This window comes from Chamaea fasciata, unplaced genomic scaffold (genome assembly GCF_029207755.1).
Source record: "Chamaea fasciata isolate MVZ Bird 193981 ecotype frontalis unplaced genomic scaffold, bChaFas1.0.hap1 SCAF_3, whole genome shotgun sequence".
In the NCBI taxonomy this organism is placed as follows: Eukaryota; Metazoa; Chordata; class Aves; order Passeriformes; family Sylviidae; genus Chamaea; species Chamaea fasciata.
In genome coordinates this window covers 101,099,244-101,117,168 of record NW_027094088.1, presented here as the reverse complement: position 1 = coordinate 101,117,168, position 17,925 = coordinate 101,099,244, and the positions used below count along the sequence as shown (strand labels likewise).

The 17,925-nt window shown below is 35.2% G+C and overlaps 1 long non-coding RNA gene across 1 annotated transcript in view; it reads right to left on the bottom strand.

Annotated features, from left to right (window-relative positions):
• Nucleotides 1-2,412: 2,412 nt before the first annotated feature.
• The window catches only part of LOC136287856 (uncharacterized), a 42,357-nt gene continuing 26,844 nt past the window's right edge, over nucleotides 2,413-17,925 (bottom strand). Inside the window, exons 2-3 of the long non-coding RNA XR_010720390.1 lie at nucleotides 3,503-3,613; nucleotides 2,413-2,914 (exon numbers count right to left, since the gene is read on the bottom strand). This is a non-coding gene — a long non-coding RNA (uncharacterized lncRNA). The remainder of the gene's footprint in view (nucleotides 2,915-3,502; nucleotides 3,614-17,925) is intronic.

The following is a 17,925-nucleotide window of genomic DNA, read 5'->3' as shown; positions in this document are numbered from 1 at the left end:
ATTATCCTTACTGTATTTTGTCTTTCTATCTGTCTTTATAATTGTCCTAGTCTTGGACATGTGGGGGTGGAGCTTGAAGCCATGTGATCTCACCTAAGTTGTTATCTGAAATAAGTAGTGAAACTATTCTGGTCACTCTAAACTACTCTGGAGGTGGTGAAATGCCTTCATAAACTGTCACATAAGAACAGGAACCATAATTTGCTTATATAACAAAAAAGGTTTTCAAAGTTTCAATTGAAAAAATCTTGATGTAGACACTTAAAATTTGAAAAGTTTTGCCAGTTTAGGAGGTGGCACCTTTTGAACAGCCTGAGATGTATCAGGACATAATCCCAAAAAGGAATAAAGGAATATACAGAAACCACTGATGAATGAAGAAAGAGGAAATGTGGCAAGGAAGCTATGTGTGTACCAAACACGATCCAAAGTAGTTTCATAGCTTTATAAAAAGAAAACCATGCAGACACTCCTTCTCTTAGGATTTTTTTGTTGTTGTTGTTTTACTTACTGGAGCTGCAGTAAAGATTGTTTTCTTCTTTTAATTGTTTTTATTATTATGCAGCCACTTTTCTTTGTACACTCCAATCCCAAGAGAGTCATTGCTGGGAAAATCACATATTTTGCAAGCACAGCAAAACCTCTAGACCAAAAGAGGCTTCGAGTGAGACCCTTAAACTTGCTCTAACTTCCTAGAGATGTTTAAAATATTCATGTCAGTTTGAATGGATTAATTAGCAGTTATTGATTAGCAAGGGTAATTACTGTGTCAGATGTATCTAATTTACTGACTGCTGCATTACAATGTTCATAAAATAATTTTTCATAGAGTTTAAAAATCATTTGATGTAATTATTTTCAAATATAGTTTTAATTTTCTGGTTATCATCATCATCATAAATTTTCTCCACAAGCTGAAGACAGAAAAACATGATCAAAAATATACTTATGTGAAATGAACAGCTATTTGATTTACATTTATATGTATAAGAACAGATACTATCCTGCAGGAGATACTTTGGCTTTGCACTATAGGACCAAGAATCTATTTTTCATATATCCAGTGATTTTACTGATAGTATTATAAAAAATTTCTGCTAAAGAAAAAGTCACCATAGTCAGATATTGATCTGGTTTCTCCTACTGTTAATAGTTTACTTCTATAATAAACATTATAAATAAACATAAAATTCTGTGGATCTAGAACTGAATACTTTTATGATCTGTCAAAAATTGTCCCATTAGTTTCCTTTTATTCAATTAATACTTAAAATTGGGTTTTAAAAGATCCAGATGACACTCAAGGATGCACTACGATCAGATTTTATGGGTGACTTTAGCTAACTGTTGAAGTTCAGGCAGCGCAGAGCTAAGCAGTGTTCAGGGCCTTTTCTTTCATTTCTCTCCATTATGGACATTCCTACAAGAAAGAAGCCATCAGACACCACACAGCTTACCTTTGCTAGGCTCTTCTGATAAATGTTAGTAGTCAGAAGAATGACTATCGATAAACAAGACAATTGCCATATTAAAACAAAGCTACACAGAACCAAACTAAAGGACAGAAAAGAGAAATAATTTCTACATTTATAAAATAAAACTACAGCGCAGCTTGAAGTAAGGTCAAATGTACAGAAACATGAGCTCAGGCTGTCTGATTTGAAGGGTGTTTGCCCTTAGCAGCATGGGCATGATCATTCTGCATCACTTGGGCAGTTACTCTTAATGGTACAATACAGATGGTGCAATTGTATTTTTTCCTAATATTTTTCCATATTTTTATGTACAATTTATGACAGTCTTAAAACCAGAAGAAATAATGATTGGGCTTTTCTAGGATTTTTCAGGCCCAAGGCTTGAAATCATGAATGAACTTTCAATCTATCAGAATGACATTTTTATACTACAGTAAAAGTGATACAAGTTAGATGTGTTAGGAAATATCATGAGGGTATGTGAGTGGGAGAACTGCAAAAGACCTGCTGGAATTGTGTGATAAAATACACAGATGAATGACATCGCTCTGGGTGTGAGAACTTTGATATTACCCTTACAGGCAGTGTCAGGAGTGAACTATCACCAATATAGCACGTTTCATTGAAAATTGATTGTTCACTTCAAAATAATGCCTGTGTGGTTATATCTGCATCCAGGAAATTCAAGAAAGCAAGACCCTGGAGGAAATGAAGGAGACAATTTATTTGACATTGCAGTTTATATATTGAAACTTCATGATGGCAAATTTTGGAATACACAAGGAAAAAAACCCAAAACTATGAATGAAAGAACCAATCCAATAAATGGACTTTTTTTTTTTCTAAGTAGCTTTATTTTAAGAGTAGATATCATGGTCTAACGGAAACATATTTAAAATCAGTTTATGCTAAAACCATCATGGCACTACCTCCAAAATTCTGAAGCTAACTCACATTTGAACCCATAATCATAGAATCATAGAATTGTTTGGTTTGAAAGGTACTTTAAAGATCATCAAGTCCAACCACCCTGCCATGGGCACCTTCTACTAGCCCGGTTTGCTCGAAGCCCCATCCAACCCAGCCTTGAACACTACCACAAGTGGGACATCCACGGTTTCTCTGAGAAAGATGTTCCAGTGTCTCGAAGTCCAGTGAAGAACGTGTTTTTAATATCTAATCTAAACCTGTTCTTCTTTAGTTTGAAGCCATTCCCACTTGTTCTGTCACTACAGCTCCTGATAAAGAGTCCCTCTCCAGCTTCCTCATGGGCCCTCTTCAGATACTGGAAGGCTGCTCTCAGGTCTCCACAAATCCTTGTCTTCTCCAGACTGAACAAGTCCCAACTTTCTCAGCCTTTGTAGGGGAGGTGCTCTACTCCCCTTATCAAATTTGTGGCCCATCTCTGTGCTTGCTACAACAGTTCCATGTCCTTCAACCTGGAAATGAAGAACACAACAGTCCATGGTTCTGAACAACATAGCTTGGAAGTAAGGGGAAATTTGAAGACAATCAGAAAGAGAAATAATCAGGCTTGTAATCCCTTAGCAGCAGACAGAAAATTTTTACAGGAGTGAAAAGTTATTAGTTAATCCTTTTTAAAGGACTGAGAAAGCAAGAGATGGATAAAGAAATTAAACTATTAAGGTCCTATAATTATATGATTTGGTTATTAGTTGTAAGTTATTCATTTGTGTGATAGTGTTTAATATATCTGATCATTTTGAGTGGTTGTATTTTTAAACACATATTTTTAAATGGGACAATTCTAATGAAGCTCTTCTGGGAATCTGTACTACTGAGACAATTAAGAGTGTTTATAATTTACTTTTTTTTTATTTTTACTTTTGAAACATTTATACTATGCTTCAAACGTGTCCATGGTCCACACTGAACAAATAGATATTGCCAGACTATCTAAGGAAAGATTACCACACTGTTACAGTGGTAAAAATCCCAGCAGGAAAACTAATGTTGCCTCTGGTATCTGAGCTGAATTCAGATTAGCATAATTGAATTTCAGCTACCTAAATTTGTCCTGCAGGTTATAAAGCAGCCAGTTCAATCTTCAGTCATGTAGGCTACAACCTCTTTGAGAAAAGCAGTAAAGGTGCCAACAAAGCTAGTTATGATGGAATCTGAAAAAAACCACATATAACTGTTCAGATAAGAGTGGCTTTACATGACAATATAATTAATTTATCAAAATAATGATTATGATGCCATTAAAAATAAATTTTCTTTGAAAGTCAAACAGAAGGATGTCTGGAGATTGATAATGGTTATATAGTAATTGTGCTGACCTTGAATTGCATCTCTGTGCTTTGCAATTTTGCTGTTATTTACATGACTTTTCCATTTAATTCCTAAAACCTAAACATTTTGATCAGCTTTCCTGGCAGGAGAAATCAAAATAGTGTGCAGGAGAACACATTTCCTCAGGGAAGCCTGAGGCTCTACTGAAGTGGGAATCTGGGTTATGATCCTCTCTAGAAGGATGTGAGCCTTGAAGCTAAGTATTTGCTTGTAAACTAGGGAAAGGTTTTATTCTCTGCTCCTGAGGTCAACTACATGGTCACTTCTAATCTATAGCAACAACATTCCCTAATCCTCCAGTGCAGGGCAACTGTATCCACACTGCTTATGGGGTGCATGTATCCACACTGCTTACTGGTCAGTGCTGCGTGTGGAAATTTTGCAAATGAGTTTCGTAAGTCTCAAGCCAAAACTGAACCAGACACCATTTTGACAGTGGCCCAGAACAAGGAATATAATTCAAAGCCTCAGTCATTGACTTAGTGTAATTTGCTACATCTAGCATAGACTAAGAAATTAGAGCAAACAAAGCCATGGAAAAATTACTCAAGTATCCAGTTTCCCTTTCAAAAGAATGGAGAGAACTCTGGAATTGGAATATTCTAATTCACATATTACTTTCATATTTTTAGGTGGGATTTTATGTCTCTAGAGAGAGAGAGAGAGAGTCCACACCCTCCCTGGGCAGTCTGTTCCAGAGCTATGACACCCTTAATGTAAAGAAGTTCTTCCTCATGACGAGGTGGAATTTCCTGTGATTTAGTTTGTGGCTCTATGTCCTGTCACTGGGAATTGCTGGAAAGAGTCTAGCACCATCTTCTTGGCACGCTGCCTTTGAGATATATGTATGCATTAATGAGATCCCCTCTCATTCGTCTCTTTCCTACACTAAACAGGCCCAGGTCCTACATTCTTTCCTCGTAAGAGAGATACTCCAGACTTTTAATCAACTCTGTGGTCCCTGCCGTAAGCTCTTCAGTATCTTCTTCAGTATCTTCTTCTGAGGAATCCCCAGCCTGTGCTGGTCCCTTGGGTTACTCCTACTCAACTCCAGTACCCTACACTTGACCTTGAACCTCATCAGATTTCTCTCTGTGCAGCTTTCCAGCCTATCAAAGTGCTAAACAGGCTTCAGCAGCTCCTCCACTTTTGTATCACAAGCACCCAGTTTTTGTATCATGACTTGTTGAGGGTACACTGTATCCCTACATTGAAGCCCTTGATGAGCTGAAAAAGACCCAACCCAGAAATGATCCCTGGGGATCACCACTGACCGCAGACTTCGTACTGGATTTTACTTTGCCGATCATGACTTTCTGAGATCTGCCATTCAGCCAGTTCTTGATCCATCTCACTGTCCATTCATCCAACCCACATTTTCTGAGTCTACCTATGAGGATGCTATAGGAGGAAACATTGCCAAAATCTTGGCTGAATCAAGGCAGAAAATATCCCCTGCCCTTCCCTTATAAACCCTCCCTGACAAATTATAGAAAGCTCTCAGATCGGTCAAGCATGATTTCCTCTTGATCAATCCAATCATAATTTAAAACTGATCTCTGTTCTCTGGTGACTAGCAACAGCACCTGAGGGAATATCATGAAGATCAGCCAGGGAAGATTAAGTCTGGATCTTTGGAAAAGGTTCTTCATCCAAAATGTGGTTGGGCACAGGAACAAGTTGCACAGTTAAGTGGCCATGTCACCAGACTTGAGAGTTCAAGAAGCATTTGACAAACACTCATGCACATGCTGTGACTCTTGGGGATAGTGCTGTGCAGGGCAGGGAGTTGGATTTGATGGTCCCTGTGTGTTCCTTTGAAGTCACGATATTTTATAAATCTATGATATTTATCACTGTCTATTTGAAATTATAAGTTACATGATCTGTAGCAGCCCTACTCAAAACAAACATAAAACTGATTTGTCCTTGGGAATCCTGCACGATCAAGAATAAACCAGTGGCAGAAGAAAGCCTATTTAAGAGTCACTAGAATTACTCAGAAAACATTGATATATATCAGAGTAAATATCAAAAATATTAATCATTTATTGACTATATTTAATCAAGACTTTGAGATAATCAGAACATCAAAATTATCACACTTTTTCATATTTAAAGTTGTATCCTTGATACTTATAAATCTAACACTCATGAAAAAGAAATCACTCTCACTCACATATACGTCCAAACGCTGTAAAAGGAACAGTTAGTGCATATAAATTCCAGCTGTTGGGACTGCTTATTTGAAGTTCTCCACCTCCCTTTTCTCTCTCTTATGTACAATCTTATAGGAATAACTTTAAAACATTACATAGAGATACAGAGTAAACATTTTAGATAGAAATGTCTTGCATTTTAAATATCTAAATTTTTCTATTTTTTTTTAGATTAGGAAAAACCCTACAACTTTATTTCAAATAATTTACTATAGTATAATACAGAAGCCTTCAAAACAATAAATGCTTAACTAACTCCTATCTTGAAAAATGCTAAAATATTTTAATAGAATTTAAGTCCAAAAGTAATATAACAATGTTACTTGCCAGTGTGAAATTCCCTTAAGATGGAGAACTTATCAGAAAAAAAATATTTGAAACGTATTATTGGAAAAAAATATTTCGTCTAATTACAAAAATAAGGATTATTATTGTTTGTCAGTCTTGTTTCCTCTTGTTTGTACTGGTGCAAACTTGGGGAAGTGCCAGTAAAGTCAATGGACTTGAATTTGTATAAAACCCTGATTTAAAATTGGGATGAGTAAGAGCAATGTCTCTTGTGAAATATATAAACTTTATAATCCATGCAAAATTTATGCTTCAGTGATTACGGTTAAGATGTATTCTTGCAACAATGTGGCAATTTGCAAAGATCATGAACTGGATATTTTATGTTCATATTTATTTCAAGCTTCATTGGTGGAAAAGGATCATTAGGATTGGAGATGATTAAAAAGAAATAAGAGGAAAAAGAGGAAAAAGAGGAAAAAGAGGACTACACAGCTTTTATGCATAAAATTATCAGTTAACTTTTGCCAACAGACTCTGTGAAAGTCGTCTGCACTCAGTGAAATTTCACCAGGAGGGTTCCTTACATACAAAATAACATTTCTCTCTAAGGGAAAACAAAAACAAAAACAAAAACAAAAACAAAAACAAAAACAATCAAACAAATGACAGGATAGGTAGGATTCATATTCAAGCTCCTTCGTGTCTTTTCAACACCTGAGTAGTCATTTAGGGCAAGCAGAGAGCTTTATCTTTTCAGACATATGTTCCACAAAGGACATTCTATTTGGAATTGTCTCACTCTTATCATTTCACGTAAGCATCTCAGAAGGGATGAGAGGTGAAGACAACCATCAAAGTTTTCAGAAAATGATGTTCCTGTTTTCCATCTTGCCTCATTGAGGATGAATGTGCAAGTGAAAAGGTTTTGCTGATAACAAAGCTCTGACTCTAGGCTAACTAGCTGCTCATTAAAATGATATAGTCAATGTTCTTCTGTGCCTTGACATTAGTATGTCTGTTTGTTCAGCTTCATCTCACTAATTCTTTTATCTCACATTTAGATTTACTTTAAAGAAACAATTTGTTCACAGCAGCACACATTTATATTGCCAAGAATACTTCAAACACTGCAAATTAGTACCCCTCACAAAGGAAAGCAGAATACTGTCTGAAGAATTAATATCTTAAATGTGAAAAGAATGTGAAAAGACCATATTAATGTTTCTTGCAATTTGATCTCTATTGTATAATTTTTTAAATTACTCAATCACAAATGTCAATAGGAGATTTCATAGTCCCACTTATTGAAAATATGTATATAAAATCTTTGCCTTTTTAGAATCACTGGAAGGATTTCTGTGTCTGAAGAGCAGCAGGGGTTTTGGCAAAGGTTCATTTCTGTCACGAAACAAGACTTGTAGCATCTTTTAATTCTATTGTAGGTAGTAGAAGTTTTCATTACACATATAAACCTCTAGTCTTTTTTTAAAACACAGTAAAAGTCTTGGTCTGAACAGTAATTGTGGCAGTCCTTACTACAGGATGGCATTTTATGTAATATATTGTCTTTTAACATTATGTTTGTTTTGTATCAACTGTACTGCACAAGTCCTTATTCTTGTAGTATGAAAAGTAACACAAGAGAGCCAGTTTATAGATTCTAGAGCATACGTTACTTCATGAGCGTCTGTCATGTCTCTTTTTACTCAAATCCTTCTATCATGGACAAGATCACACTTTTTAAAGATACATCTTCAATAGCTTTTCACTAGCCATTTTTGAATGCATCAATTTAAAACCTTCTGCTAACAATTTGTCTAGAAAATAATCACAGTAAGCTGTGTTAAGCCATGCTTTTTCTACCAGTAATTCAATAACTCTGATACCAAATCTAACCACCAATCAGGTCTAGATACCTGCATTAAAGCAACTGTATGAATGAATGATATTTTCCTGTTCACACTTCAAAAGTCCATTCTTCCAAATTTTATATCTTTCTGTAAAATTTCAAGATAACTCATGGCTATATGACAAGCCAATGGTGTATTGATTTCCTGAAATGTATTCAATTGTTTGATAAGGTTACTGCTCTGGGGCTGTCTGCAGTAATTATAAATCCTTTCAATTATAAACTTGCTTCTGATTATGTGGTAAAAGTTATGACCTGGAAGACCAGCCTCATCCGTGTGTACTTACCTTTTTATAGATTCCATACTAGAACACTACAACATTTTAAGAGATATCCTACCACCTTAGTTCTAAAATTGTGTTTCTCTTAAAACAGTTGAATTAACTGAATTACTATTGGCAATAGAGGGAGATATATCCAAAGTTAGTGATTTGTGTGTAACAAGTCTGATCTAGTTTCTTTTAATGTTCTTTTGGCCTCCATCCTGTCCATTAAACAGTGATATGAATCAAATTGCTTTATTAATTAAATCTCTAATTGAATCAATTCAAGCAGGTCCAGGCATGCAAATAGGGACAAGAGAGTAGAACATGCTTTGTTAGACACCATATACATGCTTAGGACACTTTCTAATGGAAAAAAGTTATTGGTTAAGTATAAACAGAGCACAAGAGAGAATATTATCCTGATAGTTGACAAAAGCAGAGGATTTGCACAGAAAATCAATTAGAAATTCAGGGCTTTTCTTGCTAGTCTGGAAACTATAGTTCTGACATTCCAGTTTACAGGACTGGGAGTTTCATCAAAACTCTGATTTACTGATTTCAATTGAATAGAATTGTGAATTCTATGGCAGCATATTCACATCCACAAAAATATATTTAATACCATGAGTTCTTTTCAAATATTTTTCATGTGGTGAAACTGAAATATATTCAGATATCATTTATAAAAAAGCATATAGGTTTTAGCATTTCAACCACATATTTACAGAGCTGATATTTATATTGTCATACAGAATTTTCAATATACCTTGAAGATGGAAAAAGCAAACCAACCTTAAGTGTTTTAGTAGGAAACAGAATACAGTTTCTTATATAAGATTTGTACAGCTCAGCATAAGGTACTAAAATTTCAATTATTATTATCACGGTTGTTATTATGGGAAAAGAAGGGACTGAAGTATGTGTTTCCTATATCATGCTGAAAATCTGCCTGTATATAGCACATAGTTTCCAATTGAATAAAGGAAAAAATTGCTCCCCTATTTCCCAACAGGCAGACATAATCTACATGCATTTCCACCTATTGACAGACACGTGATCTTGCCTGGAAACTGAATTAGACCCAAGGAGTATTGTATGAAGTCCCATCTTTCCTATGCTTTGAACTTCTCTTACTTATTCCAGTCCAGTAACTATTTTACCAGGTTTGAATTTATTTACAAAACTGTATCCAACAGAATACAAGCACTCCTTATACTGGGATTGTAGATCCCCAGACTCATTTAATGACAAATTCTTTCTACAGAAAACTTACTTATGGTGTACACAGACTTTATAAATCAGAAGAATATTCTCTTCACTTTTCTTCCAAATTAGGGAATCTAGTTTTCAGTCAGAGTAGGATTAATAGTATATACATTTAAAATGTATCCAAGCAAGTCAAATGGGAAGATGTATCAGTTTCTTTTTGAACACTTGGAATCAGTCTTGCTCCACAGTGATGTCTCTTTGCAGCAGAGTAATATCAGTACAGAGATAACAGACAGGACTGCAGAGTGGAACAAAGTACTGCAGCAACATTGTCATTTAAGATTTTTCAGGTTTTCTATCTCCCTTGTTCCTTTCACTATGTTCACCTACCAACAAATTTTTCACCTTTCTCAAATAGATTAGACTGTCACCATGGAAGACAGCTTGGTGTAAACCTCACATTTAATGAAAGTTTAGGCAGGGATAATTTAATAAAAAGTGTTTGAGGGCTGACTATGTTCCAGTGAGAAATATGTCAAAGTAAGAACTTCAGTTTGCTCATTGGAAAACAATAACATCAAGAGTTTGGTTCTCCTAAAACTTTCTTCAGTTTAGTATTCATCTAATATCTTGAAATACCTGTATATCTCAAGTATTCAAATGGATTTCAATGGAATCTTGGAATAATTTTTGAATGAGAAGAGGCCACAGAACTTTGAGCTTCAACTACCTGTGGCTGGAGGACACTCCCTGGCCACTGAGAGATATAGGAAAGTATGTGCTGAAATACAGCAAGAAATGAGACCAGTATACCCATGAATAAAAGGAAGCATTTAGGTAAAAAAAACATATAGCAAGTGACAATTTCCCATCATATTTCAAATATATAGCATCTCTCTTTTTTGTAAAATCTGCATCTTAAAAGGAATTTTTAAGATGCAGATTTTACAAAATCCACCCCTCAACCAGAGCTTGATTTGAAATTTAAAGACTTTTATGGGTTTTCTCTCTCCTTAATATTTTTCTAAATATAAGCTCCTAAAACTTGTGGAATCCACTACACCCTGAAGCACTGATTTCTACAATTTAATGATATATATATAGGATAATAGAAGTTCTCAGATATTTTGGTAAAACTGCTTAAGTTTCTTCTTATGGTGCCTATTGTAGTGTTTTAGGTGAAGTAGCAGAAAAGCAGTAACCACTTAATTTTTTCAAGGTAACTAAATTTAAATGTCCCTTTGCCACATGCCCTCCTTATACACTTCTTCTTTTACAGAAGTTGTTTTCATAATTTAAGTAGTCTTCCTGTATGTTTATGGCATTTTTTTTGAGAACAACAAATTTGGTTAGGGGCAAAAATCAATTTCCTAGAAAGCTGGGGAGTTATCAAATCTTTGTTTTTGTTTTTTCTTCTGAATGCTATGATAAAGGGTATAACAGAACTGAACAGCACCCTGAAAATAAAGGTAACTATTCAGAAGCTTCCAATTTAAAAGGAGGAAATAAAACAAGATCATTAAAGGAGAGTTGTTATCACACTGTCTGCTTCATGAACATGATGACTGGTGACCCTGTCTGTGTCTTGAAAATCCATTTTCTATTGATTAGGTCAGTGCCTGCCTGGTAGTTGCAAGATTTGCTGAGGTATCTTAATAAGTCTGTGAGTGAGAAAGACATCACAAATTCCTTGTGTTTGGTCTTATCCCTACCACAAGCAGGGACAAAACTTAGTGTGCTGTCAATACCGTCCCCTCCTCTTTTCTCCTTCTCATCCAAATTTCTCCATGAATGCAAACAGTGAAGTCAGCAGCAAACTGATGTTGTAAGTCAGTGGTATAGGTTGCTGGGCCAGGACACAATTGTATAGATGCACTCACAATGGTCAAATTCAAAATTAATGAAACTAAAGAGATCAGAGGGATAAGTTGGCTCATGAATAGTGCTTGTCAGAGAGTGCATCTCTTTCTCCAGTTTACAGAGGACTTTGCTCTGCACAGCCATTCCATATGCCAGCCATGACCTTTTACATCATGTAACTATAAACTTGCAGTTATTATATATCACGTGATCCACAGAACACTTATTTTCACATCGGAAATGCCATTCCATCATGGAAGTCAGACTGCATACCTGCTTGAGGAGTATATGAAGTTAATTTCTATAACCTTGGGACCCTAGCCAAGGTGCACAAGACAGCTCATGTCCCTGAGTGCCACATCTTTGTGTTTAAGATACCTCCAGGGCTGGTGGATCACCCAGTTCCCTGGGCAGCCTGTTCCAATGCCTGACAACCCTTTCCATGCAGAAGTTGTTCCAAACATCCAAACTAAACCTTCCCTGACTCAGATTGAGGCCATTTCCTCTCATCCCATCACTTATTATTTGGGAGAAGAGACTGATTCCCACCAGGCTACAACGTTCTTTCAGGCAGTTGTAGAGAGTGAGAAGACCACCCTAGAGCCTCCTTTTTTCAAGGCTAAAGATCTCCACCACCTCGGCTGCTCCTCATCAGATTTATACTTCTAATCCTTTCTCATATACTTTTTTTATGAGTACTTAGTAAATGGTAATAATATGCCATTCATTTAAGTTACTGACTTTTCTTCCATAACCTGATCAGTTTCCATTAACACTCTTATAAGACTGGCAAACCTCTTTTTCTAATATTTGATAATAATACTCCTTCAAACTGATTCTTGTAGTTGGAGAATATAGCCCAACTTCTGTCATTTCCAAACTTTTCTGGCTTCCAAAGAGTTTTCAGGTGAACACCATTTTATTTGGATTTGTTATGTCTGTGGAAATACAAGAACTATCTGTTAGAAACCTCTGAATCCACTTTAAAATTGAGAAAGACATAAAAGGAAAATAAGTTTTATCTGAGTGAAGCCAACATGTCAATTCCTAAGTTTTTCATTTCCAGAGTATTGTTTTTAAAAAAGTTATAGTCATTTTTGACTAAAAATGAAATATCTGAACAATTTATTTTACTTTTTCTTTAACTCTTTTTTCTTCTTTCAGTTTAAAGTGAAGGGATATGTTTGAGCTTTGGCTGACACTGGTTGTTTATGAGAATACAAGTAGAATGCTCTTTAAATATGTCAGTTTTAAAGAGCTGTCATTATAGCCTTGTGCTCTCTCAGTTACTAAAATTACATAAAATTTTATGTAACTCCTCCCTTCCTGGACAACAGATCAGCCGTTATAAAATATTTTGGGCTTAGCTAAACATTTCAGGGAAACTTTAATTTAAAAACTGCATCCTAGAAAATGAATTCACTTGTGTGTAAAATCATCATCTTAAAATTCTCATTAAGATACTCATTTTTCATTGATATCATACATAGTATGTTTATGTCCAGATCTTCTGCCATTTTGAAGCTTGTGTCAAAAAGATTTGTCACAGAGGAAGCTTTAATAAGCCATTCTTAGTTCTCAGTGTCCTCTAAGAGAAATTAAAACACATCCACTAATTCAGACTTTATAAACCTTAATCAGGAGCCCTTGATTTTGAGACACACAGCCCAATTCAAAGAAACTAAAGAATGGATGAGCCATTTCAAGAGAAAGAAGTGTATTGTTCTCTTCCATAATATTTCTGTCACAGAATCATTTAGGCTTCTGTGACAAAAGACCTCCAAGATCATCAGGATCAAGGCTGATCCCCACCTGGTTACAGCTTCTTTTGGCTAGTGGCAGAGAGTGACAAGGTCACACCAGAACTTCCTTTTCTCCAGGCTAAACACCCCCAGCTCCCTCTAAGCTGCTTCTCAAAGGAACTACTCACTAGAACACCCATCAGCTCTGCTGCCCTTCCCTGAACATGCTCCAGCACCTCAATGTCTTTCTGGATGTCTGTGCAGTGCAGCGTTAAAAGCTTATGTATGATACTAGAATAGCACACTGTACTACATAATAGATATGTCGTCTCAAAGCAAGGCAAACAGCTTTTGAAAGGTTTTCCCAATTAATGCCACAAGAAACTTCAGGAACATTATAATAATTGATATGGGAACTTTAGGAAACAGAACATGGAAAAATATCTCAAAATAAGATCCTTTAATATTTTTATTTATTTCATAAATAAAATTTATTATTTAAACTTTAAACTTTATTTTTAAAATTTATTTGAAGTTTGATTTTCTTTTAATCAATTTTTTTCCTCAACATTCATGTTCATATTCAACAAGAAAAAGTCCTTTTACTACAGACTATAAAACCAGAGTTACAAAGTGTTTTGTCTGTCCATCACAGAGATGAAATAAATACAGCACAATAATTGCTCTGAGTCACCTCTAGCTGAATTTCTATGATGAGTTTAATGACCCATACTACAAACATCATGTCATCATCCATCTCCAGAGTTTCAAATTGACATTTTCACATTCTGTGATGCGCCACATTTAAGCATTGCTACTCAGAAGTGATTTCTTCTTCATTTCACCCCCCCCCCCCAAACTTAGTTACCTCAAGATGATGTAACTAGGCTTAGATATATGGGGAGGATTGACTAATCTTGCCCACATCTGTCTGACTGCACCACTGCAGGAAGAACCCCATTGCTTGCCTGGCAGCACCCAAATTGATGCAATTCCAAATCCAGGGTAAGAAAAAAAACTGGCACCAATTTCCCTTAATACATTGTACCAGGCTTGTAGTGTGTGGCTGTTTGACAGCTACTAGTGGCACAACAGAACTGTCCTTGCAGCAGAGGTACAGACTGCTGGATCTCGGTTGAAAGAATCTGCATATATCCAAGAGTGAGCATTTGCATCAGAACTGTACAATGTATTATTTAAAAAAAAAATAAAATTAGAGTTTGTTTCAAGTGTCCAGGTGTCCACACATCCAGCCCTGAGCTACAAGCCTTTCTGCTCATTTGGAGGGGCAGAAAAATATAGTTGGGGGAGGTATAATTGTGATTATTTTATAGTGAATCAAATATTGTATGATAGCATCTCTGAATCCCATATTCTGGGATATATTTTTCATATCCACACATAATTTCTCCTGTCAACCTGAAAACAGTCACCACAAGATATTAGGATGTTGGATTTTGAAAAAGAATTTCTCTGACAGATACAAAGCATTGTTCCTCTTGTGGAAGCACAGAGAGGTGTTTCAGCAGCTCATATATTAGGAGACTACACAGTGCCAGTGCAGGTGTCCAAGCACTGGAACTGCATCAGCTGGACAATTAAACTGTGAGAGCGATCCCTGGCAGGCACTTGGACGGTTCAAGTAGCACTCCTCGGTTCAATGGTTTTACCTTAGTCCGGAAATAGCCATCCCCTTTAAAAAGACAAGACTTGACACTTTTCAGGTTGTTGGTCTTTATTGGACTATACAAAGTCTTTCTAATGCAGAGAAACCCCTTATTTCTCCTGTTTTGTTATTTGAAAATCAAGTTTAAGCTCTTTTTTATCCCAACAATTTTTTGGTTATCTGTAGCTTCTGATGTATTTAAGAAGAGTACTCATGTACATTTGTAATGATGAGATTGCTCAGATCAAAAAATAAATGAAGAATTAATTAATACATTTTTAACATTGCATATATTGCAGAGGATTATCTGTCAAAAGTATCATTCATGCAGTCACAAATTTATCTTTTAAAAAATATTATATAAAGTTTTCAAAGGGAATTATTTATCCTTCTATCACTCTTGTGCTTTTAAGGGTGGGAAGTAGAGAAAACACTCTTTTATCAATTTTGACTCCCTTTTATTTTTTATATAGTAATAAAACATATATTATTAATTAATGAGAAAAATTTTTGGGAGGAAATATATCAGCTCGTGTTTAAATGTACAGGGTTCGTTTCTTCAAAATGATAACAAGAGATAAATATTTTGCAGTGTTTCATCAGCAGAACTAATAAGTTTTGTTAGACAACCTAGTGTGAAAATAAATGTTTTGGTTTTATATGGATAAAATCTTGGAGATTTCAATTTCGATATGTCTATGCATCACTCTTGGAGGTGATTTACTAATAAAGTTCTACAAAGAAAAGCCACTTATTAAAAAAGAATGATAAATGATATCAAATCCGTGTACTCCTTTGACAATCAGAATGTTCTGAAAAAGGTACCACTGAACAGATAAAGTTTTAGAAATCAAATGAAACCTCAGAGACACAACTAGGAACAAACCAAGAGATTTCTAATAAGGTTTCAGGGTGATTGGTGACTGCTACACTTTTGTTTTAAAGATGCAATCCATGACAGATAAAATACAAGTTTTATAAAAAAATTCTGCTGCACTATCCTTATAAAAAGCACTTTTTCTGTCCTTGGCTCTTCTTGTATTAGAAAAAAAAACAGTATGTATGAAAAATTATAGTATTGCACAGAGACAAAAAAATCATTATGAGCTGTTTGAAGCTTTCTGTGCTATATCTTACAACAGGGAATCATGGGCATCTACTTCTTAATGGAGCACTTATTAAATTACTTGAGGGATGAATGGCTCAGAGAAACAGCAGTGGGAGGCAGAAGCTGCCTTTTCCTTGCTGCTTGTCTCTGCAGTATTTCCTGGGATGTACAAGTTAATGCACTACCAGCATTTCAAAAATATACAGAATGTGTGTGAAAAGGAAATGTGGAATACATTTATATACATATTGAATATGTACATGGAACACAATTTCTTCATCAGCAGCAAATAAAAGGGGAAAAACTGGAATATTTGAGATCTGTAAAAAGGAGGATACATTATTACAACTGGCAGCCTAATGACCAATAGAATAGTCATGAAAGAGCTGCATAGCTCTTCTTGCTTAGTAAAATAAATGAACATATATGATTCTTTTAAAATTGGCTGTTTTAGCACAAACATACTAAAACATTAAGAATGGTAATTTATTGTGCAAATATGTAATTTCTTATAACCAACTGCAGCATAAGGGGCAAAGGAGTTAAATTATCTGTCTGGTAAGACAGGTGTTTGTAATTCTTAAATATATTATTCAGTATGCCTGTGGAATCCTTCTTAAAGGATTTTTCTATTGAATTGTAATTCACAGCAAAAAAAGTGTGAACCTTTGAATACTAAAGGGAAATGAGTGAGTAAAAAAATACATTGCACTAGACAGCTAAACTGCGGTTGGGATGATTGGAAGTAGACATATGCCTGTGAGCTAATCACCCTAACTCTTCTTATGGTTAATTGAGAGAAATTGGCACTTCCAAAGGAAGATAGATATCTTCTTGAAAATAGGATTTGAACAAGGTCAAAGGAAAAACCTTTTGAGCTGATTTTATTCCCTCATTGATTTTAAAGGGAGCCTAAGGTGATTATGTGTAGAGTGGGACGACTAAAATTTAAACATACAATAACTAGAGAGACAAAGCACAAGTTTTCACAATTATTTCAGGGAATGTAGATGTGCTGTACTAAACTTTTAGAAAACAGGCACAATATCTTTAATATCTGTTGTGACAATTACATGGAGAAATGAAGTAAATCTAATCCTGAATAGATCACAAAGACAACATAAGTATTAATAAACAGTGGACAAAAATTGTCATGCTGACAGTTAAAAGGAGAGAATTTGTTTTACAAACAGTGTACAAGGCATTCAGAATCTGAATTATATTTACAGATTCTTCTGAGGGTGAACATAGGAAGACTGCTATACTGACATACATGCATATATATAAATAAACGGTATATATATAATTAGATTGGTGAGTAGATGGGGAACTATACTACTACAGTAGATGGGATATCCACTATTTTTAGGTAAAAAAATTATGACATCAAACTTGCTTTGAATGAATCATGAAAATATTCCTAAGTAGAACATGAACTCTAACAACGATAAATACATTCATCATATTTGAGGCACCATATTTTTCATATAGGATTTACCACACATGGATCTTTAAACTGTCTTTCTTCATTTAAATGAATGCAGCAGTGAGAATCTGATGTCTTCCCGTAGTAATACAGGAGCATGAGCAGAGCAGGGATGCAATTCACCCATGCTCTGCATGTTCTCCCACCCTGAATTCTTGGTACAATTTAGAATTCATACTTATTCAATAGTTTCCAGTTGAGGCTTCAGATCTACTCCAATCACTTACTTCTTTGAACCTGCACCTGCAATTTAGACGAAGACCTTAAGACTGAAATTATTCATACCAAACCAATAAAATTAGTCATCTGCATACATTTTTTTTTTTCAGTGAAAAGGCTCACACAAAAGAATATAAACTTGGAAGCAGGAAGACTTTA